The sequence below is a fragment of the Bufo gargarizans genome, chromosome 1 (genome assembly GCF_014858855.1).
Source record: "Bufo gargarizans isolate SCDJY-AF-19 chromosome 1, ASM1485885v1, whole genome shotgun sequence".
NCBI classification, from domain to species: Eukaryota; Metazoa; Chordata; class Amphibia; order Anura; family Bufonidae; genus Bufo; species Bufo gargarizans.
Genome location: NC_058080.1, coordinates 84,661,737 through 84,689,563, shown reverse-complemented (window position 1 = coordinate 84,689,563; position 27,827 = coordinate 84,661,737).

Here is a 27,827-nt window from a genome sequence, read left to right as displayed (position 1 = left end):
TTCTTTTATGTCAGCTGAATGCCTAATTTTTACGGCCCATACTCCTGTGGCCTAAAATGAAAATTTTCTAGGCTCCAGCAGGGCACATTTTTGAGAATTTCCCTTTAAGATGCATAAAAATGGCCCTTGATTAAAATACAATTTTTTTGTGGGAATTTTTGTCATTGATTCCCCTTTAGTATGTCTCTGTCCATGTTGTGGGACTGTTTGTACTCCTAGAAGGTATTTGGTAGCTGCAAATATGACCTGAAGGTTTTACAGGTTTCCCTGCTATTAAAGTGAATGGGCCCCGCTGTAAACTTTCGGTTCGCGAACATTTAATCGCATTTGCGAACCGACCTGGCCGATGTTTGTCCATTACTACATATAGCTGCAGAATTGAACTGAGAATATATTTTTCTTTGTGTACTGAAATACGCCACTAAACGCTTTCACCACATATAACTGCAGAAGTGAACTGCGTATATATTTTTCTTTTTCCACAGATATAAGCCACTAAAGGCTTTTCAACATAGCACTTGCACCCCAAGAAAATATTGCTGTAATGACAGAGCTGTATAATGGCTATTTGGATCCCCAAATAATCTTTCCCTGCAATTTTAAATCGCTTTTTTTTCACAATGAGGTATTCCCTATTACTCTCCCTAGCGCATTCTGACGTCTCTCCCGGCACTAAGATGCTGTGAAATTATTCCTCCCTTTCCTTTCCCTGCACGTATAAATTGCTTTTTCTTTTATTTTTTGTCACAATGAGGCTTTTCCTATTGCTGTCCCTAGCGCCTTCTCAGGTCTGTCCCTGCACTCCAAACGCTGGAAAATGTCTGAATCCAAGATGGTCACCGTATTTTTAGGGCTGTGACATCACAGGGCTGGCTGGCTCAATTCCTTGCCCCATGTCCTCACACATGTAGCCGCCATTTAAGGAAAAATTGCAATACATCTGTATTCATTGCAAATCAAATTTTTGCTGAAATTCGAATCGAATTCCACATCGTTGCATTCGATTCGCTCATCTCTCAATATTACTATCCATATTGCCTCTTTTGCTGGCTGGTTTCATTTTTCCATCACATTATACACTGCTCATTTCCATGGTTACAACAAACCTGCAATCCAGCAGCGGTGGCCGTGCCTGTGTACAACAGGAAAAAGCACTAACCTATGTGCACTCCCAAGGTCCCGGCCTCCTGAGACGCCAATGCTTTTTCCTATACTGTGCACACACGACCACCAATGATGGATTGAGGGTGGTCATAACCATGGAAACGAGCAGTGTATAATGTGATGGAAAAAATTATTTAGCCAGTAAAGCAAGCAACATGGATAATAACAATACATTAGTAAATGGCTTAAATTTACTTTCTCTATTCTTTATAAATAGATTCTCTATTCATTATAAATAGTACTTGCTGAAGTGAGGCAACCCCTGTAATTATGTGAAAGGCATTGTCACGCTTCATTAACAGATGGGTTGGAAAGCCCCACCGATACACCATCTGGTTTGCTCTAAGAGTTGTGGCAAACGAGGCAAAGCATCTTCTAAGTTGTTTAGTCACTGAAGATACATGAGTATAAAGCATAACAGCTTGGTATGGAGCAAACAAAGGAGTATGTTTCATTCTTTTTTGTAGAAGCTTGTCTTTTATGTGAAAAAAGTGTATACGTGCAAGCACATCTCTTAGATCAAAAACAGCTAAATATGTTAGCTCTCCGGATTCTGTCGATGAGGAGATCTGCTGCTGTACAGTTAGGGAGAAGGGCCTTGATAAAGGAAGTATGAAGTAAGCTGTTGTGGGGCCACTGATTCTGGAACTCCAAACTATTTCACATTATTCCTGCATGACCTATCCTCTAGGTACGCAACTTTGGCCTTAAGAGCTTTGTAATGTACCTCCCCCTCAAGATCATGGTAAGCATTGATACATTTATTATGGGAGTAAGCAAACTCCCCCATTTTGATATCAGCAGGATGCATCCAGGCCTCCAGATCCTGTACTGCAGATGTGACCAGAATAATAAGCTAAATCATTATGGTTTGCATGGATTAGTGCAATGCCTGTATTATGGCTTTTAGAAGACACTGGCAGGTCATGAAAAATGTTGCTTACTTGCAGAGCAGCTAGGTAGGGAGAGGATACATTGCCAGTTGCTTGACTACTGCTAGGTTAAGACTTCAGAAATCCGCGACTTTTGGCAGGAGAGCTGGGGGGTATGAGCGGGGAGCTTTAAGCATGTTCTTCAATACAGCCACCACCACTTGGCGATGCGGGCCACGGCATGACGGTAGAGTTAGACCCTTAATCAGAGCCACATGTACCGCTGTTCTTTCTGCTGGAAGGGGTAATTGATCCATTTCTCCTGGGAGCAGGTGAATATTGTTGATTCCTACCCGTGTCAGGAGCGGGTTCAGAAGCCAGTGAGATAAGTGGAGATTCAATGCCATCCCATTTGATATCTGCGTTCTCAGGGAAATAAAAGTCACGAAGTTTCCTCAGACCTGCTGGATTTTTCTTCCTCCTCAGCATTTCTGGAATTGAATAGACCCACGGTGAGGCGAGTCTTTTGGCAAATGCAGGGGTACAGTTTCTGAATAAGTGCCGTCTGTGTGGAGCTGCAAGATCCAGCAGCCATCTTGTCTGGCAGGCACGCCACGCCACTAAATGAACACTTTGGAGCTTAAATTTGAATTAATACTGTATGATAATAAGCCTATTTTTCATATAGACACAACCATATCATAGTGCCTGTTGTTAGTGCACATATACTGTATATATGCCCAGCCAACAGGCAATATGAAATGATAGTCCTATGGCAAGACCCCAGATCACAAGCAAGAAGAAAACATCAATTTTACTATGCCACAACAACAGTAGCAATAACAGCGTCCAAGTTGTTAAATTTAATTTTTCAAGAGTATGGCTTTCAATCAGACCGCTGCAGATTAGATTAAATGTGTCCTTTTCTACCTTTCCTTTTGGTTCAACATATGACACATGATGACCACTTTTGAAATTAAACAAGATTTTTTCATACTCTGTCTGGCAATACATATGCTGTCTGTCTGTGTGTGGCCACCCAGAGGTTGTGGTGTGACCTTCAACCTGACAAAGGTTTTGCTAGCAATATTGTGTTGCATTTGTATAGTGAAAAACTGGAGTCATTAAATTTGTTGAAACTTAAGGGTGGACAAATATGTGCATTAAAAATCATATTTAGACTTAAATATTAATTAAACTATATACACATTGTTTTACATACGGTAGTATTATGCTATGTTATAGTAACATAGCTATGATAAGGCACAAATAATATAACCCCAAAAAGTTACGACAAATTTACCTGTATAAATAAAATATATACTTGTGGGAGCTGACCTGTTAGAAAGGTACATTATGTAATCTGTAGTAAAGGTAATCTTCTTACCAGTGACTGTATTTGTGAGTTATAACCTCCCTTCTGATCCTCAGCTGTATCCAGAGACGTAGCTAAAGGCTCATGGGCATTGGTGCAAGAGTTCAGCTTGGGCCCCCCCTTCCCTCAGTACTTTGTGGCTAGGGGCAGGAAGGCACATAACCTTCATGCTGCCTGAGGCAAAAATTGAGACGCCCCACCCCTAGCCAAATTGTTGACCTAACCCCTTTCCTCCAGCCAGTGGTGTAACTTGACCTGCATGCACTTTCTATAATACTGGTGTATTCTTATGCGGCACAAGGGTCTTTGGGCCCCCTCAGGTTCCTGGGCCCGGTAGTGACTGCTACCTCTGCACCCCCTATAGCTACACCCCTGGCTGTGTCATATGACCAGCACTCTGATTTCCAACTGACACAGGACAGGAAGTCAGTTACTTCTCTATTCATTCCTATGAGACTGACATTAAGGTTGCCATAGGAATACATAGAGAAACTGGCTTCCTGTCCACACATAAGATGCTGTGTTATCTAGGAAGTCAGAGTACTGATCACATGACACAGCTAAGGATCAGAAGGGAGGGGAGAACTCACAAATACAGTCCTGGTAAAAAGATTACCTTCACCACAGTTTACATCATGTACCTTTCTAATGGTCTAGAGCAGGAATCAACAACATTTGGCATTCCAGCTGTGGTAAAACTATGATTCCGAACATGCACACCTCCATGGCTGTTCTCAGAATATCCAAAGGAGTGAATGGAGAATGCTGGGAATCGTAGTTTCACAACAGCTGGAGTGCAGGAGGTTGCTGATCCCTGGACTAGAGAATAAAAATGTGTCATAGCAAATATAAAATGGTCTAAATGTAAGACGGCTAGGAAGTTGTCTTACATTTAAGACTGTGGCTGGATGCGCAGAAGTTATGTAGCGGCCAGTGCCTCTTCGTAACTTCTGCTGATCCACCGCCAGATATAAGGGTAATTAAGGCCGACATCTATTAAACGCTGGTCTTAATAAATGACCGCCCAAAATGCGTGGCTGAAGAAGCCAACCAAAATATGGTATATAAAGGTGTCTAGCATTGTAGAAAATGTATCCTACTGCCTGGTCTATGGTTATGCTATCTAAATATTAGACAGGATTATTACCGTATTTTTCATTCTATAAGATGCACAGTGGGGGGAAAATGTCAGTGTATCTTATGGGGTGAATACTAATGAGCGCTTTGATTATAGAAGTGCTCATTAGTACAGCAGGATCAGGAAGCAGTGAATGCAGCGCTCCCCGGGCTCTGTACTCACTGCTTCCTGGTCTTCTCCTGCAGACTCCTCACGCTGTGCTGTTACCTGCACACAGAGTGAGTATGTCGGTACTCTGTGACCTCACACTGTGTGACATTAGGTCACAGTGCAGCATGGCAGGAAGAACACTGGATGTTAGGAGCAGCGGTGGCATCCGGAGCAGGAGAGGTAAGTTGATTTTTTTTTTGTCTGCTGTGAGCATGGGGGTCTGAACTGAGGTCTAAATGGGGGTCATTTACATTGGAGGTCTGATCTGAGGTCTGATTCTGGGTCATTCACATTGAAGGTTTGATCTGATGTCTGAATAGGGGTCATTCACATTGGGGTCCAATCTAAGGTCTGAATGGGGTTCTTTTCACATTTGGGGTCTTAGCTGAGGTCTGAATTGGGTCTTATTAATATTCTGGGTCTGATCTGAGGTCTGATTGGGCTCATATAAATATTGGGTGTCTGATTAGGGATCTTATTAACATTAGGGATTTTATCTTAGGTCCGATTGGGTGTCTTAATAACACCGGGGGTCTGATTGGGGCTCTGAGCTAAAAACTGATTAATATTGGGATCTGATGTTCTGGTCTAATCTGAGGTCTAATAAAAAATATTTTTATTTTCTTATTTTTCTCCTCTAAAACCTAAGTGCATCTTCTGGGCAGGTGCGTCTTATAGTGTGAAAAATACGATACATCTACTCTAATGTATGTGCCATTAGTACACTGCCACAGGAAGGTTTTAAAAAAATGGTATATAAATAGCTACAAAAACTAAAGAATAAAGCCAATGTGACAGATTTACTAATCATTTGCAATAGTTAGGCAGCATAAACTTAGTCTGGGCAGTCTAAAGATGCCCTAAAAGTATCTGTCAAATGTATCTTTATTGAAAACACTAGCAATAGACAAAATTCAGTGGCATGAAATCAAACCACATAAAAAAGCAGAAAATGAGTATACAAAAAAACAAGATACAAGAACAGATATCACATCTGTGCACTACATACCTGCTTTGGAAAAAGAAAATAGTCAAGAGAGAGTATTTCAATATGGCTTTTCTTTCCAAGAGACACTTTGTGCAATTAAAATCATATAAACTAAATGTCAAGACGCTCACTCCAGGGTGCCCAGCTGGGAGAGGTGCAAGAATAGATATCCAGGCAGCACGACTATACACCATTAATTATCAAAGTCGTGTTCTGAGAGAGCTATTGGAAGTCCAACCATGGGTGTTTTATACTTCTGGGGACTGCATATTTAAAAATGTGAGAGCTCTTGCAACCTGAATATGTCTGCAACTTTATATAGTCACTGAGAAACAGATAGTGGAGACTCATAAGCCCAATTCAATGCAATAAAAGCCTTTGCAGAATGCACCAGAGGTAAGAAAAGAAACTCTTAATGTATTTTCAGAATTTTGCAGAGTTAATGTGTCTATTAGCTGGAAACTTTAATGTATCAATTGAATTGAATTGAATAGATTCCTCGATGGGCACAGCTGCTCAGTAACCCCCTCCCCCGCTATTCAAAGTATTGTCAGGATGGTAGGTAAGAAAGAGAGTAGCATTATAATCAACAAAGAATGCACCTTCCCATAGAAAGCAGAGTAGACCACCTTTCTACACGCAAAAGATAAATACAAAAAATATGTCAAAATAATATCAGTGAGAGCTCACAGATAAGCCCCCTCAGTCCAGAGACTTTAGCACCCCAGGGTTCCTGGAAGGATGTTTTGTGTAGAGGTCCTGAGTTCTAATGGAACAGGAGGAGGAAATGCTGAAAGACAGGAGGGCATTGGTTAATTGCATAATTGCAGGCAATACCATAAGGGACCCAGATCTGTTGGTAAACATATAATTGTATTGGAGCCCTGGAGGTTGAAAAATATATCATATCAGTTTCCTCCTCTTGATCAGGGTGGTGTTGACGATACTTTTTAATATGCTAATGTGATGATCTTCATAGTTGAGCTCTGCAAAGTTCCTCACTTTATGGATGATTTCATCTTTAGTGAGATGCTTGGGGCACTAGCCATATCTTTAGACTTTTTTTTGCTAGTGCAAAACATCTTGTGCACTTTGAAGGAAGCTGTAGATAAACCAGGGGAAAATACAGATTATAGCTTTAGAATAGCATATTGTGACGAATACCACGCCTCATGCCTGCTTGACGTCACCTACGTCGAGCTCACAAGACACATTATGGTCACAGGTTACCAAAGAGTGACGTTACGCCCTCCAGAGGAGCAGGTAAGGTCAGCTTGGTACAGTTTACAAAGACATCTCCTGTCCTCGCGGGCACAGAGAGGCAACAATCTCTCGTTTGATATAAGCCCAGTCCGCTAACGGGATTATATAGGGTGAGAAACCAATCCACGGTAGCTTATAACTAGACCGAAACATAGATGTGGGGATTCGTGATCAAGATGCAAGATAGCACATGATGAAATTATATATTTAATCGCCTTAAGGGCACATTAGATATAACACAATATACACAGAGAATATATACAGTGGTCTGAGGTTACAGATACAGGTGATATCGGTACAACAGGGTTAAGCAGAGCAAGAGTCAGTTACCGGGTAAGATGAAAGATTCTTTGGGTTATAATGGTAGAATAGTTCTTGGCTGCAGTCACGTGGGGGCAGTGAGGTCAGCTGGTTCCCGGTCTCTCCAAACACATTGGCACAATGTGACCCCCTTCAGAAAAGACCCCGCCCGCTGGCTTGCATGGGCTTATGACCTGTAGCCAGCCACTCCCCTCCCCGCCTATGGGTAGGGTCCACCCCTTCTTCTCTGCTGCTGGCAGCAAATGACCCATAAAATTCCTTAGGGCTCATAGATGGTTCCGGGCCCAATTTATCTGTCTGTGTTCTGGCTACAACTAGAGCCCAAACATGGTGCCGCTATGTGGTTTCTGTGGGGAGATATGTATATATCCCCTCCAGGGCATCCTAGCCTCAAGCCAGGACCATGTGGACGTTTGGCTTTGCCCCAGGATCGCAAAAAGATAACCAAATTATGCCTGGGACGGACATACGGTTCATAATTCCTTATGAAATGCAGGTGCCAACATGTCTGGGAGCTATCATTGATCCTTGGCAAGGGCTGGGACTTCCTGCTGGGGTTTTTCCTGCAGGATTAGCTTGCCTCCAAACTGGCTGGTTGAGGTGTGACTTTATCCACCTGGGACCTCCTTGAAGCCTGGACCCCTTGGGCTTCCTCCCTTGCTAGCTGACAATCAGATGGCTAGGGGGTGGGAACATATTTTGCATGTACACTGACTGTGTACATGCCAAAAGGCGAATCAAATGACAATTAGGGCTGACAATAAATGATAATCCATATTCCTCTTACATATGTACCAAGGCCAGGTTCACTTCCTTAGAGTCTTATTGATCACATTTCCGTGAAAGCTTATGGTGAGCACAAGCATTGGAACAATGCCCTTTTAAGTGTGAGATAGTATGCAATGCTGGTAGTTCAGGGAGCCTTTAAACAACAGCCTCCCTTCATCTTACTCCTAAAAAGTAGATTCATTCTCTCCGTATAATCAAGAGTTAATGTAAGCCAGTCACAGTACCTGTATGTACCTGTATGGCAATATAAGAGGAGAGGTAGGCCAGATGTCAACAGCAGAAGTTCCTATGGTAAAGCAGGATGGAGCAAGCCAAGAGTAGGTAGATGAGCTTCTCCTATAGCTGGATGAGAAACTGCTGATGTGGATTACAGGCCACAGAACATTTATGCTGGTTTTGAAGGGGGGCTATGAAGGTCTGGCTATCCTAGGAGTCCCACTGCAGGAAGAGGTCAGCAGACTCTTTGTCAAAGTAAATCATGGTGCCTGCAGCCCAAAAATTAAGGCTGCGGCTTCACTTGGTTTAATAGGCCACGAGCACAGACGTGCTGTTGGGATAGCAAAAAGCCCCTCAAAATGATAAAGGGGCTTCGGGGAGATTTAATGCTACTGAGTTAAATGTTATGGTTTGTTGTTAAACACATTTTGCTTTGCACTTTGTATTCTTGAACTAAGCATGATCCAGGAAAGCTCTATCACTTTGGATGTACTGCCAGCAAAGTTACTGAACACAGAGGATACCCCTGAAAGAAACAAACCAAATTCCATTACGAATGACAATGCTGTGCTTTGGACAGACAGTAAGGTACCTCTCATCTGTGGCACTATTACTTTATTGCACATGGAAAGGGTTAACTACCTCTGATACCTTCCACACTTCAGAGACAGTCTGACCAACCAATCCAGCACCTGCACCCCTAAGACTGGCCATTGCAGAGGGAAATAAGGATAATTGTGTTGTGTGCCTATGAGAAAGAGAGAGACTCAGAGAAGATTACCAACTACTTACTACTGAACTGTTCCTATTTCTGCTATCTTTACTATTATCTCCATCATTCCTTAAATAAAGAGAGACTTTATTTATTACCACCAAGTGGGCCTGGTCACTGATTGCATACATCCACTGGCCCACTACACCTGGTCTCTTCCCTTGCACCCTACCAACCATTTACCATCAAGGAAACCCCACCTAACACCAGACAGGAGGTCTCACAAAGGGTGTGCAGTGAGGGAATACAATGGTGCGCCTATTAACCGCTGTCCATTGTATGGCCCCATGGATTATTTTACTCAAAATTTTACCATATTTGAATCGCTCTATTATTTTTCATAATCCACAGCAACCAGACATAAAGGGGCATGTGTAGGTGAGTGAGTGGCCGGATGGGAGTAGTAGTAGTTGTACTCACGTTTCTGCTGTTTCCTGAGCTGGTGTGCATTGATAAGAAACTGACACCTTTTCTTCCCATCAAGACACACTCTCGTTCTGGGATTCTGCCTGATGACAGTTGAGGTTCCCTTGGTGGTAATGGTTTCTGAGATGCAAGGTTCAAGGTCCCGACACTTTGCAGTGCAGTAGTTATGCAGGAAGCAAGGATGAGGTCAGGTTAGTCGCACTAACTTCACTGTACGTACTTTACTGCAGTAGGCAGTGGATGAGTCATACAGGCATTGTGTACATCAAACACAGTTTTCACGGTTGGTATATGCAATTCCCAAGACTATGTACAGTGGATATAAAAAGTCTACACACCCCTGTTAAAATGTCAGGTTTCTGTGATGTAAAAAAATGAGACAAAGATAAATCATTTCAGAACTTTTTCCACCTTTAATGTGACCTATAAACTGGACAACTCAATTGAAAAACAAACTGAAATCTTTTAGGAAGAGGGAAGAAAAAATATAAAAATAAAATAATATGGTTGCATAAGTGTGCACTAAACTAATAATTGTTTAAGCAACTTTTGATTGTATTACAGCACTCAGTCTTTTGGGGTATGAGTCTATCAGCATGACACATTTTGACTCGAAAAGATTTGCTCATTCTTCTTGGCAAAAACACTCCAAATTTGTCAGATTGCGAGGGCATCTCCTGTGCACAGGACTCTTCATATCACCCCACAGATTTTCAATTGGATTCAGGTCTGGGTTCTGGCTGGGCCATTCCAAAACTTTAATCTTCTTCTGGTGAGGCCATTCCTTTGTTGATTTGGATGTATGCTTTGGGTCGTTGTTCTGCCTCTCCAATCTAATCATTGAAAGTGTGATCTCTGAACTTACAGTTCTGCTGAGATAGCGGTAACCATCAATCTTAGGTGAATTGGCGGACAGTGACTCGATCCAAACGACACCTTGTAGATCGTGAAGAAGTTTATTCCAAACTGTGCAGATCATACACCAATGAACAAATGGATAGGTCAAAAAATCATGCTGTAAGCAGCTAACAGAGCAAGTAGCTGAGATGAGGGGTGAAGACAGAATGAAGAAGAGGGGAGGAGACAAGAGAGAGAGCAGAAGCTAGTGGAAGAGAGAAGGGACACACAATGCGTGTGTAACATGATACTCCCCGTCAAAATCTATGATTTCTAATACTATTTATAACAATAATAACCTTGTTCAAGTTCATAAAAAATAGATGTTTTTCTACTGGAACGCCTGCAACAAAAGAACAAAGGAACATAAACAAGGAAACATTACTGCAATACTTGTAGAAAGGCTCTTGAAGTGGAACGGTAGGAAGTAGATAGTTCCGTGAGTCCATCTTCAGAGGGGAAGGCAGCAACAGCACCAGTCCTTCTTACCTCCCTTTAACAGGTTGCCTGAAGGTCTGTCTTCAGAGGGGAAGGCTGCAACAGCACCAGTCCTTCTTACCTCCCTTTGTATCAACCTGGTGTGAGGAGTTTTTTACAAATGTGCCACTTACGACACTCTTGATTTGTGCTATCCTTGTTTGCGAAGTAATGAGCAATGTGAAGACGTGCAGTCGCTCGTATAGTCGACCACTTAGAAAACCGCTCAAATCGACGAGATTTCAGTTTTACTTTTGCTTCCACAGAGGTGTTAAGTGTAACTGCAATGGTCTTGATTTCATTATCAGAGTCCGGCTGGACAAGTTCAAAGATAGACTCTACAGGCCTTGAGAAGAATTCTTCATTCAAGATTACTGGTGGGGATATCCATGATATATCCAGAAATGTAGCAGCAGGCACTGGACGACTGCCTAAGTCGGCAGGGTTAAGGTTGGTGGGTACATAGTGCCATTGCTCTGGCGTGGAGAATTTCCTGATGCATTCCACTTGATTGCCGACATATACATGGAATTGTCTTGTTTGATTATGTATGTATCCTAGCACGATTTTGCTATCTGTGTAAAAGTCAAAGGAATCAATGTCAAGGTCTGTTTCGACATTCAAAAAACTGAACTTTCCCTTTAAGTGTCAGGATGCGGTGTTTTATACAAAAACATTAACTAGTGTCCCTAGGACTCATTTACACCTGTTAATCCTACACCTACCTCTATTCCTAAAACTTAACCTTTATTAATGTACTGTTAATAATGCTAGTTCCTAGCTATAAATTTAAAGTTCCAGTACGTTGCAGCCATTGGTGTATGTCAATTTCCTATTAGGAGTCTCCTAACTAAATATACTGGTCCAGGATAGATTGCATTTGGTACCTATCTGGCTGCGCGCTGCCAGTGATAATCTAGGTACTGTGTTGCTTCCTGTTAAACTGGCTGCATCGATGTGCTGTGTTAAAACTAAAGCTCCTCACTGCCCCCCGACATGTTTCGCCGTTACCGGCGTCTTCAGGGGTTAGGGCAGAGTGTGCGGTCTGTTTCGTGCTCTATAAGCTCAGCAATTTCAACAGCTAACATGGCTGCACAGAGTTCAAGCCTTGGGATGGTATGTGCAGGCTTTGGAGTTAGCTCGGTTTTGCCCATGACGAATCCTACTCCTATTCCACCGTTAAAGTGTACAGCTCGGAGATAAGCTACAGCAGCTATGGCTTCCATGGATGCATCCGAAAAGACATAGATCTCTAGTCTGGTGGCATTCTTCATGGACGCAGGGGAGTAAGAGCGTGGTATCTTAAACTGTTCCAAGGCTTGGAGGGACTGCTTCCAGGATTCCCACCTTTGTTGTTTCTCCTTGGGTAAAGGGGTATCCCAGTCAGTGTTCTCTGTAGTGAGTTGTCTGAGTAATATCTTACCCTGAATAGTAAAGGGTGCTATGAATTCCAAAGGGTCGTAGATACTGTTCACTGCAGACAGTACTCCTCTTTTTGTGAAGGGCTTGTCGCAAGCTGATGTTTGAAATGTGAACGTACCTTGCTTAACATCCCAAAGCAATCCAAGGCTGCATTGTGTGAGGGAAAGGTCAGACTCTGGTTGGAATTCCTTGGCACTGACAGCATGATCATCGGAAGGAAATGCTCCCATTACCTTATTGCTATTGGAGATGATTTAGTGTAGTCTGAGGTTGGCAGTGGTGAGCATGTTCTGGGTTCTGGTGAGAAGGTCAATGGCCTCTTCTTCCGTAGGTAGGGACTTAAAGGGGTTATCCGAGTTATTTTTTTGCTCTTTCTATGTTCCTAACTAAGCAAATGTAACAGCTTTCCAATTCACTCACTTTATCTCCAGTGACTGGTTTTGCAGATTTCACTGAGGGTCACATGACCTGTGATGTCAGCTTCTCTCCCTGCTCTGATAAAGGTCGTTTACAAGCCTGTAAACAAGATGTCACTGTGCTGGCCACGTCCCGCTTCACTGCCGTCTACTCTCTGCTAGGATTTTTAACCCCTTCAGCTGCACAGCTCTGCAGGCAGGGACAATTCTGGGCACTGGAGCTGATATACTAGAGAGAGCATTGTACAAGAAGGTAGGGGGAAGATCCTGTGTGTATTAGAAGTGTCATTATACAGATGGGATATATTTCCACTGGACCGGGGGTCGAGTGGAGGGGTGGACCGTAGGCGCAAAAACGCAACCAGAGTATTTTTAGAAACCAATGGTTTTTTTATTATTGTTATAGTGACAACGCGTTTCGGGGTTCTGCGGACCCCTTTTTCAAGTCTAAAAAAACACATATACACAAAGTTACACACATTGAAGTGATCACATGATTCATGAGGACGTGACTGGATAAAAGGATACATGAATACGTAAATGCAGGGCAGTTAATGCTGTAAGGAGTTGGTAAATAGAGGTTGAGAGCTAGGTATGACTTGTAAAAACAGGACATTAATAAAAAAATATAAACGTATAAAACAAAATAAAATGTATATGTGTATATAAAAATATATATACGCACACATGCACACACATATACAAGTATATAAGTATAAAAATCTGCACCCACACATATAATTCTAGGCTGGTAGTATTAGTAATTAGTGGTGGTTTTAGTGATTTTGATGAGAGCTGAGGACTAGGTGGCATGAAAGGGTTAAAGTAAAAAGCATGAACTGTGGTGTGGTGTATTTACTGGGAGCTGAGGGCCAGTAGTATGAAGGGGTTAAGGTACTAGGCAAGAACTAGGGGTGTGGTGGTCATGATGAGAGCTGAGGGCAAATGGCATGAAGGGGTTAACGTCCAGGGGGATGCGAGCGGAGGGGGGGTAGGTGCTGGTGGTCTTACCGGTGGGTGGAAGCCGCTGGTGGAGAGAGCGCTGCTTCTAGCTCCTGGCACGTGTGGCGTCTGGAGGCTGAATGTTATGGTGCGAACGCTGGGCCGGCTATAAGGGGGCGGAATGGGCGGGGCTAATGCCGGTTTTGGCGGGAAGCGATGGCGGGACCGCCCTAAGGGGGCGGAGCTAGTAGAGTGGGAAAAAAAAAAAAAAAAAAAAAAAAAAAGGGGGTGGAAGTGATGGTGGATGGGGAAGGTGTCTAGGGTCTAGGGATGGGGTTGAGATGATGCTGGGGATGGGGGGGGGGCGGGCCTGAGGCTATCGCTGGCTGGGGTATAAGCTTGGAATGAGGGGTGAAGAGGGGGGGGGGAGGCTGGGGCTATCGGATGCTGGGATAGAGGTTGGGAACGAGAAGTGCGAGCAACGGGAAGGAATGAGAATGAAATTTTGGTGGGCGTGATGTGATTGGATGACGGGATATGGTGAATAAGGATACGAGGGTGAAAAGGTGTAATAGGACAGTGGTCCAGTAGTATGTAGAATTAGAAGCATTTGTTTTCCAGGCTTTCGTTGAGGCCGTAAGGTTCCAATGTTTGGAGTTTGTATATCCAAAACATTTCTCTCCGTTGTAAAGTTCTGAACCTATCAGAACAACCGTCGGAGATGTGTTCAATGGGCGTGATGGTTAGCTTGGTGGGGTCCTTGTCGTGGGTGGCCATGAAGTGTCTGGACACACTGTGTTGGAGATATCCTTGCTTGATCTTCCATCTGTGGTTGTTTAGGCGTTCTCTGAGGGTTTGGGTGGTGCGACCTACGTATTGCTGTCCGCAGGCGCATTCTAGGAGGTAGATCACAAAACTTGAGGCGCAATTCATGAGGCTTTTGATAGTGAATTCTTCTCCTGTGGTGTTACTCCTGAAGATAGTCACACGATTATTGATGTTATCGCAACACTTACATAGTTTATGGCTGCATTTGAAGCTCCCTTTAGGGTTAGGGAACCATTCGGATGTGGTCAAGGTAGCGCGTTTTATTCTTTTTAATTTACTTGGGGCTAGTGCATTCTTTAGTGTGCGGGCCCTCCTGAAAGTGAAGTGGGGCTTGGGGGGAATGGCTTCTTTTAGATAGGGGTCGGCCTTCAGGATATGCCAGTGTTTGGTTATGATGTTCCTCAGTGTTCCATGGTTGGGATTGAAGGTGGTGATAAAAGAGGATTTGCAGTTTGTACGGTCTAACATTGTATTTTCCTTCTTTTTTGTTGTGAGGCACTCCTCTTGGCTCTGTTCGTATGCTCGCCTGAAGGCCCCTTCGATTATGCCTCTTGGGTAATTTTTGTTCTGGAACCTAGAACGTATAGTCTGGCTTTGCGTGATAAAATCATTAGTGGAGGAGCAATTCCTCCTAATCCGTTTGAATTGACTAAAAGGAATGTTCTGTTTCCATTTTTTGTAGTGTGCGCTCTTGTAATCTACCTAGATTACAAGAGCGCACACTACAAAAAATGGAAACAGAACATTCCTTTTAGTCAATTCAAACGGATTAGGAGGAATTGCTCCTCCACTAATGATTTTATCACGCAAAGCCAGACTATACGTTCTAGGTTCCAGAACAAAAATTACCCAAGAGGCATAATCGAAGGGGCCTTCAGGCGAGCATACGAACAGAGCCAAGAGGAGTGCCTCACAACAAAAAAGAAGGAAAATACAATGTTAGACCGTACAAACTGCAAATCCTCTTTTATCACCACCTTCAATCCCAACCATGGAACACTGAGGAACATCATAACCAAACACTGGCATATCCTGAAGGCCGACCCCTATCTAAAAGAAGCCATTCCCCCCAAGCCCCACTTCACTTTCAGGAGGGCCCGCACACTAAAGAATGCACTAGCCCCAAGTAAATTAAAAAGAATAAAACGCGCTACCTTGACCACATCCGAATGGTTCCCTAACCCTAAAGGGAGCTTCAAATGCAGCCATAAACTATGTAAGTGTTGCGATAACATCAATAATCGTGTGACTATCTTCAGGAGTAACACCACAGGAGAAGAATTCACTATCAAAAGCCTCATGAATTGCGCCTCAAGTTTTGTGATCTACCTCCTAGAATGCGCCTGCGGACAGCAATACGTAGGTCGCACCACCCAAACCCTCAGAGAACGCCTAAACAACCACAGATGGAAGATCAAGCAAGGATATCTCCAACACAGTGTGTCCAGACACTTCATGGCCACCCACGACAAGGACCCCACCAAGCTAACCATCACGCCCATTGAACACATCTCCGACGGTTGTTCTGATAGGTTCAGAACTTTACAACGGAGAGAAATGTTTTGGATATACAAACTCCAAACATTGGAACCTTACGGCCTCAACGAAAGCCTGGAAAACAAATGCTTCTAATTCTACATACTACTGGACCACTGTCCTATTACACCTTTTCACCCTCGTATCCTTATTCACCATATCCCGTCATCCAATCACATCACGCCCACCAAAATTTCATTCTCATTCCTTCCCGTTGCTCGCACTTCTCGTTCCCAACCTCTATCCCAGCATCCGATAGCCCCAGCCTCCCCCCCCCCCTCTTCACCCCTCATTCCAAGCTTATACCCCAGCCAGCGATAGCCTCAGGCCCGCCCCCCCCCATCCCCAGCATCATCTCAACCCCATCCCTAGACCCTAGACACCTTCCCCATCCACCATCACTTCCACCCCCTTTTTTTTTTTTTTTTTTTTTTTTTTCCCACTCTACTAGCTCCGCCCCCTTAGGGCGGTCCCGCCATCGCTTCCCGCCAAAACCGGCATTAGCCCCGCCCATTCCGCCCCCTTATAGCCGGCCCAGCGTTCGCACCATAACATTCAGCCTCCAGACGCCACACGTGCCAGGAGCTAGAAGCAGCGCTCTCTCCACCAGCGGCTTCCACCCACCGGTAAGACCACCAGCACCTACCCCCCCTCCGCTCGCATCCCCCTGGACGTTAACCCCTTCATGCCATTTGCCCTCAGCTCTCATCATGACCACCACACCCCTAGTTCTTGCCTAGTACCTTAACCCCTTCATACTACTGGCCCTCAGCTCCCAGTAAATACACCACACCACAGTTCATGCTTTTTACTTTAACCCTTTCATGCCACCTAGTCCTCAGCTCTCATCAAAATCACTAAAACCACCACTAATTACTAATACTACCAGCCTAGAATTATATGTGTGGGTGCAGATTTTTATACTTATATACTTGTATATGTGTGTGCATGTGTGCGTATATATATTTTTATATACACATATACATTTTATTTTGTTTTATACGTATATATTTTTTTATTAATGTCCTGTTTTTACAAGTCATACCTAGCTCTCAACCTCTATTTACCAACTCCTTACAGCATTAACTGCCCTGCATTTACGTATTCATGTATTCTTTTATCCAGTCACGTCCTCATGAATCATGTGATCACTTCAATGTGTGTAACTTTGTGTATATGTGTTTTTTTAGACTTGAAAAAGGGGTCCGCAGAACCCCGAAACGCGTTGTCACTATAACAATAATAAAAAAACCATTGGTTTCTAAAAATACTCTGGTTGCGTTTTTGCGCCTACGGTCCACCCCTCCACTCGACCCCCGGTCCAGTGGAAATATATCCTATTAATCGACCCAGACGACGGCTTGGCCCCCGCCAAAGGGGAACGCGGACGGAATCGGCAGCATCAACCAGTGAGACAATCAGTAATCAGTCCTATCCACCTCCAGTCCAGTTGCACCAAACAATAGGTGCATCAACAACAGGTGAGCAATACCACTCTTCCTGTTGCTCCGGAGGCTCGATTCTTAACTTATTTACCCTATGAGCGCCTTTTTCTCTCCTTGGCCATTATCTACTATTATACAGATGGGACATGTAGTCCTACACATGCAACATGTTGCAGAGTCTCCCAGCACTCAGGGCAGCTCTTGTATCCACTCCCTTAGCAGTGTCATTATACAGCTGGGACATGTAGTCCTACACATGCAACATGCTGCAGAGTCTCCCAGCAGGCAGACATGTCACTCAGGGCAGCTCTTGTATCCACTCCCTTAGCAGTGCAGGGGGAGGGGCAGAGATCATTTTTATTGCATGTAAACAAAGGGCCAGAAAAGAACCAGGGAAATGAGGGAAAAATATATATTTTTTTTTCATAAAACTTGCTTAGCTTAGTTATATATCAGATTTTCAATGCTATATTATTTTTTTTCATAACTCGGACAACCCCTTTAAGATCGTCATCCACGTAGAAGTTCCTTTCCACAAACTGACATGCATCCGTCCCAAACTCTTGTTCGCCTTCTTGGGCAGTTTTTCCCAGTCCATAAATGGCAACTGCTGGGGAAGGGCTATTGCCGAACACATGAACTTTCATCCGATAGTCTATGACCTCGTTATTGACATCATTGTTGCGATACCATCGGAACCTGAGGAAGTTTCTGTTATCTTCACAGACGATGAAACAATGAAACATTTGTTGAATGTCGGCCATAATGGCAATTGGCTCTTGTAGAACTCCCAAGAGGTTGTTGTTCAGATTGGGTCCAGAGAGAAGATTGTCATTAAGAGAAACGCCTTCATAGCGAGCGCTTCTGCATCAGCGCAGGCTTTGATGAGTTGTTGGCTGAGAGTAGAAGATGTTGATCTTAAGGATTTGGAAGATCGTGTGGAGTGCTTAGAAGTTGTGGAGAGATGGGATCTAGATTCATGCAGATGTGCGATTTTTACATCTGTTTTTATCCTTGTTTGTATTACTAGATCGTCTCGTTCAAGATTGAGCTCATTCAATTCCTGTAATTCTTTTAAGGAATTTTCTGTGTTGTACCGCTTTAAGAGATCAGCATATTTAGCAGACAGTCTTTGGTAGTTCTCATAGGCAGCATTCAACTGCTTAATAGCGCCCTCTAAGTGCAATACCTTATGAGTTGGTTGAGACAGAGCTGACATGCATTCAATAGTTTTAGACCATGAGTGGCTGATGTTCTGCAGCAGTTCTTCTTTGTCAGCCTCATAGTTCTCTTTCCAGGTTGGCTTCACTAAACGTTTTTGTTTTATGTAGCCTTGAGGATCTGACTCCTTGAGGATCTGTTGGAAGTTCAGGTTCTTTCTGTGTATTAGGTTCCTCAGATTGTACATTGCCTTGCTGGTGCATTGTGATGGCAAGCAGAGGGTTAAAGGGGTTCTGCACTTTCAATTAACTGATGATCTATCCTCTGGATAGATTATCAGCTTCTGATCGGCCGGGGTCCGACACCCGGGACCCCCGCCGATCAGCTGTTTGAGAAGGCAGCGGCGCTCCAGCAGCGCCGCGGCCTTCTCACTGTTTACCGCCGGGCCGCCCGCCCACTGACGTCACGACTTGTATCAACTAGAGTGGGCGCGGCTAAGCTCTGTTCACTTGAATGGAGCTTAGCCGCGCCCACTGTAGTTGATACAAGTCGTGACGTCAGTGGGCGGGGTGTCGGACCCCCGCCGATCAGAAGCTGATGATCTATCCAGAGGATAGATCATCAGTTAATTGAAAGTGCAGAACCCCTTTAAATCCCAAGGTATGTGTTTGCATAGAAATGTATCAATCTTCTGGCTCTGGGAGAGGGTTTCCTAGGCAACCAGTGGGGGCGGGGTCAGAGAGAAGTTTAGCCATGGCTGCTGCAAAGTTAGTTTTGATTGCATACAGAGCTTAGATTGACTTTTAGGCAGAATGCATGTGACAATACAGACAGTCTAGGAGCTGATTATATAACAGTTGCATGAACAGTTTCTTCAATAATCTGTGCAGAAAACTGGTGAATCTTATGCTGAGATTTACTTGCTGGCTGGAGTATACAGGCTTGTACATATATTCTGCTATATTCCAGTGTCCATATACATCTCACTATACATGCATAGCTAGCAGGATCCCTTGAAAGATATTTTGCAGATCTTGTAAGATCCCTTCACTGATTTTTTTACTGTTCTGCCTCTCCAATCTAAGCATTGAAAGTGTGATCTCTGAACTTACAGTTGTGCTGAGATAGCGGTAACCATCAATCTTAGGTGAATTGGCGGACAGTGACTCGATCCAAACAACACCTTGTAGATCTTGAAGAAGTTTATTCCAAACTGTGCAGATCATACACCGATGAACAAATGGATAGGTCAAAAAATCCTGCTGTGAGCAGCTAACAGAGCAAGTAGCTGAGATGAGGGGTGAAGCCAGAATGAAGAAGAGGGGAGGAGACAAGAGAGAGAGCAGAGGCTAGTGGAAGAGAGAAGGGACACACATAATGAAAAGGCAAACCATGCATGTGTAACATGATAGTCGTTGTCATGCTGAAATATGAAGTTCCTATTCATGTTCAGCTTTCTAGCAGAAGTCTGAACTTTTGTGCCAATATTGACTGGTATGTGAAACTGTTCATAATTCCCTCAGTTCCAGCTGAAGAAAAACAGCCCCAAAGCATGATGCTGCCACCACCATGCTTCACTGTGAAGATGGTTTTCTTTTGGTGATGTGCAGTGTTGTTTTTGCGCCAAACATATCTTTTGGAATTATGGCCAAAAAGTTCAACCTTGGTTTCATCAGACCATAACACCTTTTCCCACAGGGTTTTTGGAGACTTCAGGTGTGTTTTTGCAAAATGTAGCCTGGCTTGGATGTTTTTCTTCGTAAGAAAAGGCTTTCGTCTTGCCACTGTACCCCATAGCCCAGACATATGAAGAATACGGGAGATTGTTGTCACATATACCACACAGCTAGTACCTGCCAGATATTCCTGCGGCTCCTTTAATGTTGCTGTAGGCCATTTGGTAGCCTCCCAGACCAGTTTTCTTCTCGTCTTTTCATCAATTTTGGAGGGATGTCCAGTCACTGTTGTGCCATATTTTCTCCACTTGATGATGACTGTCTTCACTGTGTTCCATGGTATATCTAATGCCTTGGAAATTCTTTTGTACCCTTCTCCTGACTGATACCTTTTAACAATGAGCTCCCTCTGATGCGTTGGAAGTTCTCTGTGGACCATGGCTTTTGCTGTTGGATGCGACTAAGAAAATTTCAGGAAAGACCAACTAGAGCAGCTGAACTTTATTTGGGGTTATTCAGAGGCACTTTAAATGATGGCAGGTGTATGCTGACTCCTATTTAACATGATTTTGAATGTGATTGCTTACTTCTAAACACAGCTACATCCCCAGTTATAAGAGGGTGTGCACACTTATGCAACCATATTATTTAAAAAAAAAAATTGTTTTCTTCCCTCCACCTAAAAGATTTCAGTTTGTTTTTCAATTGAGTGGTACAGTTTATAGGTCACATTAAAGGTGGAAAAAGTTCTGAAATTATTTATCTTTGTCAAAAAACTTTACAGCACAGAAACCTGACATTTTAACAGGGTTGTGTAGACTTTTTATATTAAAAACAAAGACAGGTGCACTCTGCGGTCTTACTAACCCTCATACTGGTGTAAAATTGAGTGATTAGCCAACATATCCTGCTTGGAGAACATGTCTGAGCTCGAGCACCACGCCAAGGTTTCCTCAAGTAGCTCGGGACCTAACGCTAAACCTACCTGGGCTGTATGGGCAATACCAGGAGCCAGTGGGCGAATTACAGGAGCGCAAGGTCTGACTTACAGCAATCTCCCAGTAACCTCCAGCATGTGACCATGCATACAATGGGAGGAGGCAGAGAGCTCTGAGCCCCACCCAAGACTGGCTTATATAGCCCGGGCCTCACATGTGCACCAGAATGCTGCCTGTGGATGGAAATAAAAGCGGATTCAGACTAGGAGTTTCTACACCTCCAAAAAGGTGTTGGCGTTAGGTCCCAAGCTACTTGTGAAACCTTGGTGCGGTGCTCAGGCTCAGACATGTCCTCCAAGCAGGATATGATGGCTAATCTATAAATTTTACACCAGTATGAGGGTTAGTAAGACCGCAGAGTGCACCTGTCTTTGTTTTTATATTGTATATAATGATAGGGGGCACTCAACTACCTGGTATCAGATGGACAAACAGTATGAGTGGTAGTGGATTTATTCAAATAACTGGAATAAAATGGAATAATTATTCCACTTTATCAAACAATATATTATTATAAAAATATAAAATCACGCATAATGGCGCCATAAAAAATAATGATATTAAAAATCTATATAAAATGATAAAATGTTAAAAGTCACTGGATGTTCCTGGTAATATAGTATGTCAGGAGGCTGATCATCGGAGCTCTAAGTCTCTTGTTTGGGATAAATGAATTTGTATAGGTCCGCAATACCGTAACCAAAAAACTCCAGGTATAAGATATCCAGGTAACGCTACCAACTCTAATGTGAGGTGATGCTAATGTCAGACGGGGGTTGCTGCAGCCTGCTTCTCATATATCCTTGCTCCATTATAGGCATGAACTTTGATAGGCATACGGTATCTGAATAGGGCATAAGCGTAGGTACATATACGCAGAATGCTTTTTACTTTACCCCTCCAGAAGGCATGTGGTCCGATTCAGTCTCACTTGGAAGATCAGGTCTGCATACGGTCGGAGGCCAAAGTGGGTATCAAGGACCTTCTGCCTTGTTCCACGTGATCCCTGGTCACGTGATCGGAGTGTATCCACGCGATCGGAGGGGAAGGTACCGGAGGCTGGGTCCGCTTGTAAGGTTTTTGTTAGTTAGGCGCGAGCCTATTCAACTGGAATCAATGTAGTATTTGAAGTATTTGTAGCCACATATGATATGTGGGATCCCTTGAGTATAGTAGATGCTATAACCAAACGCATTTCGGGGTCTGAACTTGCCCCTTCCTCAGTGGTCAGCAGTATAATGAAATATCCGTCCTTTTATAGAGGTTTTCCCTAAATGGGGAGGTGCCTCTTTTCTGAAGGGATGCTTGAAAATCAGAACTGGAGCTGACCCATTCCGATATACCGTATTTCTTGTCCCAGATGCATCCCAAAAAAGTAATTATAATGCAATACATTAAATACAATACAATACATTAGTATTTTACAGTTGGCTTTCAGGACTTACACCAGTTTCTGGCATTAAAACCTACACAGACAACCTATGAGGGCCACATATATTGATTAAATCACAACCTACAGTATAACACTATGTGCATACCCAGATCACCCCAAAAAAAAGCGACCATATGTAAGAAAAAAATAAATACTTTATTAGAACAAAAGAATAAAACACATATAATGGAGTCTTACATCATTGGATGGAGTAAAACAGGTATAAAAGAGAGGCACAGGGGTGAGGGGACCGATAAATGTAAATACATATAGGGGAAGCAGCAAATGTAATGAAATAAATAAATACACAAGTGTAAAGGCTACCCCAAGTTAGTAACAAAAAATAGGAAATAGATACTACAGCAGGTTTTCACACACAGGCAAAGAGCCTAGTAAAGTACATAGCAATAGTGCCTCACGTAGACCAGGAAACACATATAGTAGCCTCCCTCCATCTTTAACTCTAATCATGAAGTGTAATATGGTGGGCAGTATAAACTACTACAGTCTATAGAATTTCCATGGGCTGCCTGTTGGGCCAGTCCTTAGGCACAGCTGTGCAGGTAGATCACTATGACCAGCCTGGCAGCCTTCACTTGGGAGTTCTCCAATCAAAAAGCAACGAGAGTCCCCTACCTCTCTCTGTATGTTTTTTAGGGTAAGTGCAGCAGAAGTAAATTACAACTTCTATACAGTTATGCTCTCCATTGTAGATACAAAGTGCACATTGAATATAGCAAAGCCAAAAAGCAAAATGTGTTGTAGCCAAAAATAAAGATCACAACACAGCGAAGCAGAAAAGCAAAACAATTTACAAATTAACTGTAGAGTACATTGGAGAAATCCGGGAATGACTGATGTGCTTTTTTCCTCAGAGGCTGATGACGTATTATCCCTTTTTAGTATAAAAAACATCTTGTTTACAAGCACAACATGTTTTTAGAGAAACTCTGAAGGAAGCTCTTAAAATACTTAATGAATGCCATACTTATAGCTTAAAACCTATGTTTTCCTAATCAACTAAGAGTTTTGATAATGGCATGTAACAATCTAATGTAACAGTCTGCTTGCTCTAGGTACCCCGTGTTCTGCTACCGGCCACCACTCTCCTCCTGCACTATACCACTCTGCTTGTAGGTTGCACATGCTGGCTCTTGTGTATAGTAAAAGGCTCTGACTCCACGGATGTGCCCCAGGATTTATGTGCTTATGATTAGGACTTGTTTTCCTGACTTGTTCATCTCTCTGTTGCCTACCCTGACCACCGCCTGACCACTGCTTTCAAATAAATGCTGCCAGCCTCTATCCTTGCTCTGTCTTTCTCCAATGTCTCCCACATTTTGGGAAAATCCTTCCTAATGCATGTGTCAGCTGTCTGAGACTACTCTGTCGGGGTAGTAAGATGGGAATTCATTGGAGTCCATGCCACCTTTTGAGGCTTAAGGGAGAAGAATTCAATATCCCTTAGACTATGTTCCCTGATTTAGCCTTAAAGGGGTTTTCCGGGATTTTTTATGTTAAAGACCTATCCTCAGGATAGGCCATCAATATCAAATTGTCAGGGGTCTGACACCTCGTACCCCCACAATCAGCTGTTTCCTTGCTGCAATGGCACAGGAAGTCATTGTCAGAACTACACAGCTCTGTCCACTGTGCAGAGCTGGTAATTGCAGCACTGCTTCCATTCACTACAATAGGAGCAGCGCTGCAGTTACCAGCACCATCCGCATATGAGATTGGCCATATAAAATCTGCATAGATATTCAGACCAAAATGCATCAATATAACAGCAATATATCTTGTTCAAATAATGGTTTATTTATTTGCACGTTAGTAAAGAATGCATTTCCACCATGTTAATAGGATTTGATTAGAGGATCATATTCTGAACCTTAGACCCACATCATCCAGTCATAAGATACATTACATGACAGGGCAAGTCATAGTTACTGAATTACTGATCATGTAGATGCCAGATGCAAATATATGACCAAAATAATAACACACGTATCATAACTTTTTTTATACATAGAGATAGACCCAATGATAATGGACTGCAGGTCTTAAATATCATCAGTATCACAACCAGATACTGTTATAGACCATACAGTGTAATTTCCTAACCACAATATGACATACAAATGGTGTGCTTCAAATGTGATCATGTGCAATTAAAAATTAAGGTCAAAAGAAAAGTCCCTCAGGAGGACCCCAAAGTAGCCTGCAGCAAGATGAGGTGGATAACATTATTCTAGATAGCAACAAGGTAATGGGTTCCTCACTGTAGGTCCCAACGCATTTCCCCAATACTATTGGTTCTTCTTGGGATGAAACAAGCACAAAAGTAAATAGGTTAAAGTGTCACAACTGGAAATCAGAGATGACCCCACCAAGATGGCATCGGTCACATAGTGAACCGGCACTGGAATACAGACAGAGGTCAGAGTGCGGTGCTAGCCAGCATGGTATAGAGAAGCGGTGAGGACGCCAAACCGTTAGTTACTATAGTTATACCAAGGTGTAACACGTCTCGCAAAACAACAGAAATTGCATGACATCCCAGTAAAAATTTTACCTTATGCTGTACAAGACCAGCAATAAGAGCTCCATCTAGTAAGTTTCCGTGAAGCGGGACGCCGCTTGTATATTTAGTGTAGCGGGACGCCACTCACTTATACGAACAGTTTCCAGCATACCTGTTATACCAACAACTACAAGGGTCTGAATTGCATCTGTATGTACGGCCACATATGAAAAAATTGGTATACCCTTACCTTTTGAGGCCTGCCTTTATGTACTTTTGGAGAAGTTTCACATTACAAGACATACGATCTTATACACTTAGAGATATACTGTATGGGTTGTAAGGATCGTTTTTCCTGACCATTGGAGGACTTTACGTTATAAGATTGCTGCTACCTTCAGTTTTGCAGATTTTTGCTATTGCGCATATCATCTCCATTGTTTTTAATAGTTTTTTATTTTTTTTTTATTTAGCATCCATTTGTATCAATAAATTGCTTTCAATTGACACACATGTCAGTGAGTGCCCAGTTGTTACTTTTTTATGCAATTTTTATGTAGTGGGTGAAACTATTGAACTGTGAGCACCACGTTTGGCTATCTGACACATTGGTGCAGATTCACAAATCACTTAATAACAACTTCCTGTTGATGAATTATGGCTCCACAAAGATGCTGTACATGAGGATCTAAAAGTTCTGCCAGATTTCAGTCAATTTTTGCACAAGAAAATTAGCATAAAAGGTGAAAAATGTGCTGGGTCCACTGGTCCTGCCAATTTCACTGGTGTATAAACATTACTTGCACCTAGATTTAGGCACAATAGTGTTTAAGAAGTTGCAAAAACATGGTTTACGACTTTCTTTTACTCTAGAAAACTGGGGTGGGGGGAATGATGAATTCCCCCCATAATTTCTTCCAATTCATGCACCAGCATGACAATAAAATACTTATATAAAATATGCTGTATCTAAAATTGTGAATAGGGTTTGGGAGGCCATCACAAAAAAAAAATTGATGTGGTTGATATGACAGGTGAGACAAATGAGGAGGACAGGAGTCATGTCAAGATGCCAGATGTTCTTACAAAAGTGTATAGTCATCCACATTAATTAAGCCTACTTAAAGTTTTATCATCTCTTTTTATTAGATATTTATACTATCTAATCGTATGCCCCAGCAGATGGACAGCATATGTATGACCTTCTGTATTATAATTTTGTTCATGTGGCTTTACTGAGACTATCTACCTGCTGGTTAATTGAAAGCTGTTGGCCTCTTTACATTTTAATTATTCGCTGTTGGCAGCTATTTCAAAAATAAATATTTTATAGTCCTAAACTGTATCTCCTTCAAATGCCATCACCACGTGATTTTTTTTTAACAGGATACAGTTATTATATAAATATTAAACATATATTTAATTGTGAAGTGTTAATATCGCCTATGCCCAGCTGAGAAGGATAAACTAGAGTTTAACTGTTGAGATTATGCTTTTGTTTATTCAGATTCTCTCTTCTTAGAGTTCATTACAAAAAGAATCTAGAGGACTGGTGGTTTATGTCGAATTGTCCTTACAGTGGCAAAATGCTGTCTTATTGTCATGCATAAACAGGGAAGCAGAAGAAAGGGAATTCTCTGTGCAATTCGGTTTTGCCCCGACTGCAGAGGAAATCTTGTGTTCTGCACATATAAATTTCACAGATGTGCATATGTTTTTCTATATGTTTGTGTCAGGTGTTTTTGTTTTAAAAGAGGTGTCCATATTTCCAAGAGTTTACCATATACACAAAGTTCAGTAGAGCTACAGTATCTCACAAAAGTGAGTACACCCCTCACACTTCTATAAATATTTTGTTCTATCTTTTCATGGGACAAAACTGAAGCTATGACACTTTGATACAATGTAAAGTAGTCAGTGTACAGCTTGTATAACAGTGTACATTTGGTGTACCCTCAGAATAAGTTAACACACAGCCATTAATGTTTAAATCGCTGGCAACAATTAGCCATTTTCCCTCTCAGGTGTAATTAGGGAGCAAGTGTGTTAACTTGGTGTAATCGCTCTCACACTCTCACATACTGGTCACTGGAGATTCGACATGGCACCTCATGGCAAAGAACTCTCTGAGGATCTGAAAGAAAGTATTGTTGCTCTACATAAAGATGGCCTAGGCTGTGAGAAGATTTCTAACACCCTGAAACTGAGCTGAAGCACCGTGGCCAAGACCATACTGTTTAACAAGACAGGTTCCACTCAGAAGTGGCTTCGCCATGGTCAACCAAAGAAGTTAAGTACACATTTTCAGCGTCATATCCAGAGGTTGTCTTTTCAAACTAGATATATGAGTGCTGCCAGCATTACTGCATTACTGGTTAAAGGGGTGGGGGGTCAACCTGTCAGTGCTCAGACCACACGCCGTACACTGCATCAAACTGGTCTTCATGATTGTCATCCCAGAAGGAAGCTTCTTCTAAAGATGATGCACAAGAAAGCCTGCAAATAGTTTGCTGAAGACAAGCAGACTAAGGACATGGATTACTGGAACCATGTCCTGTGGTCTGATGAGACCTAGATAGGCGGCAACCAGGTGAGGAGT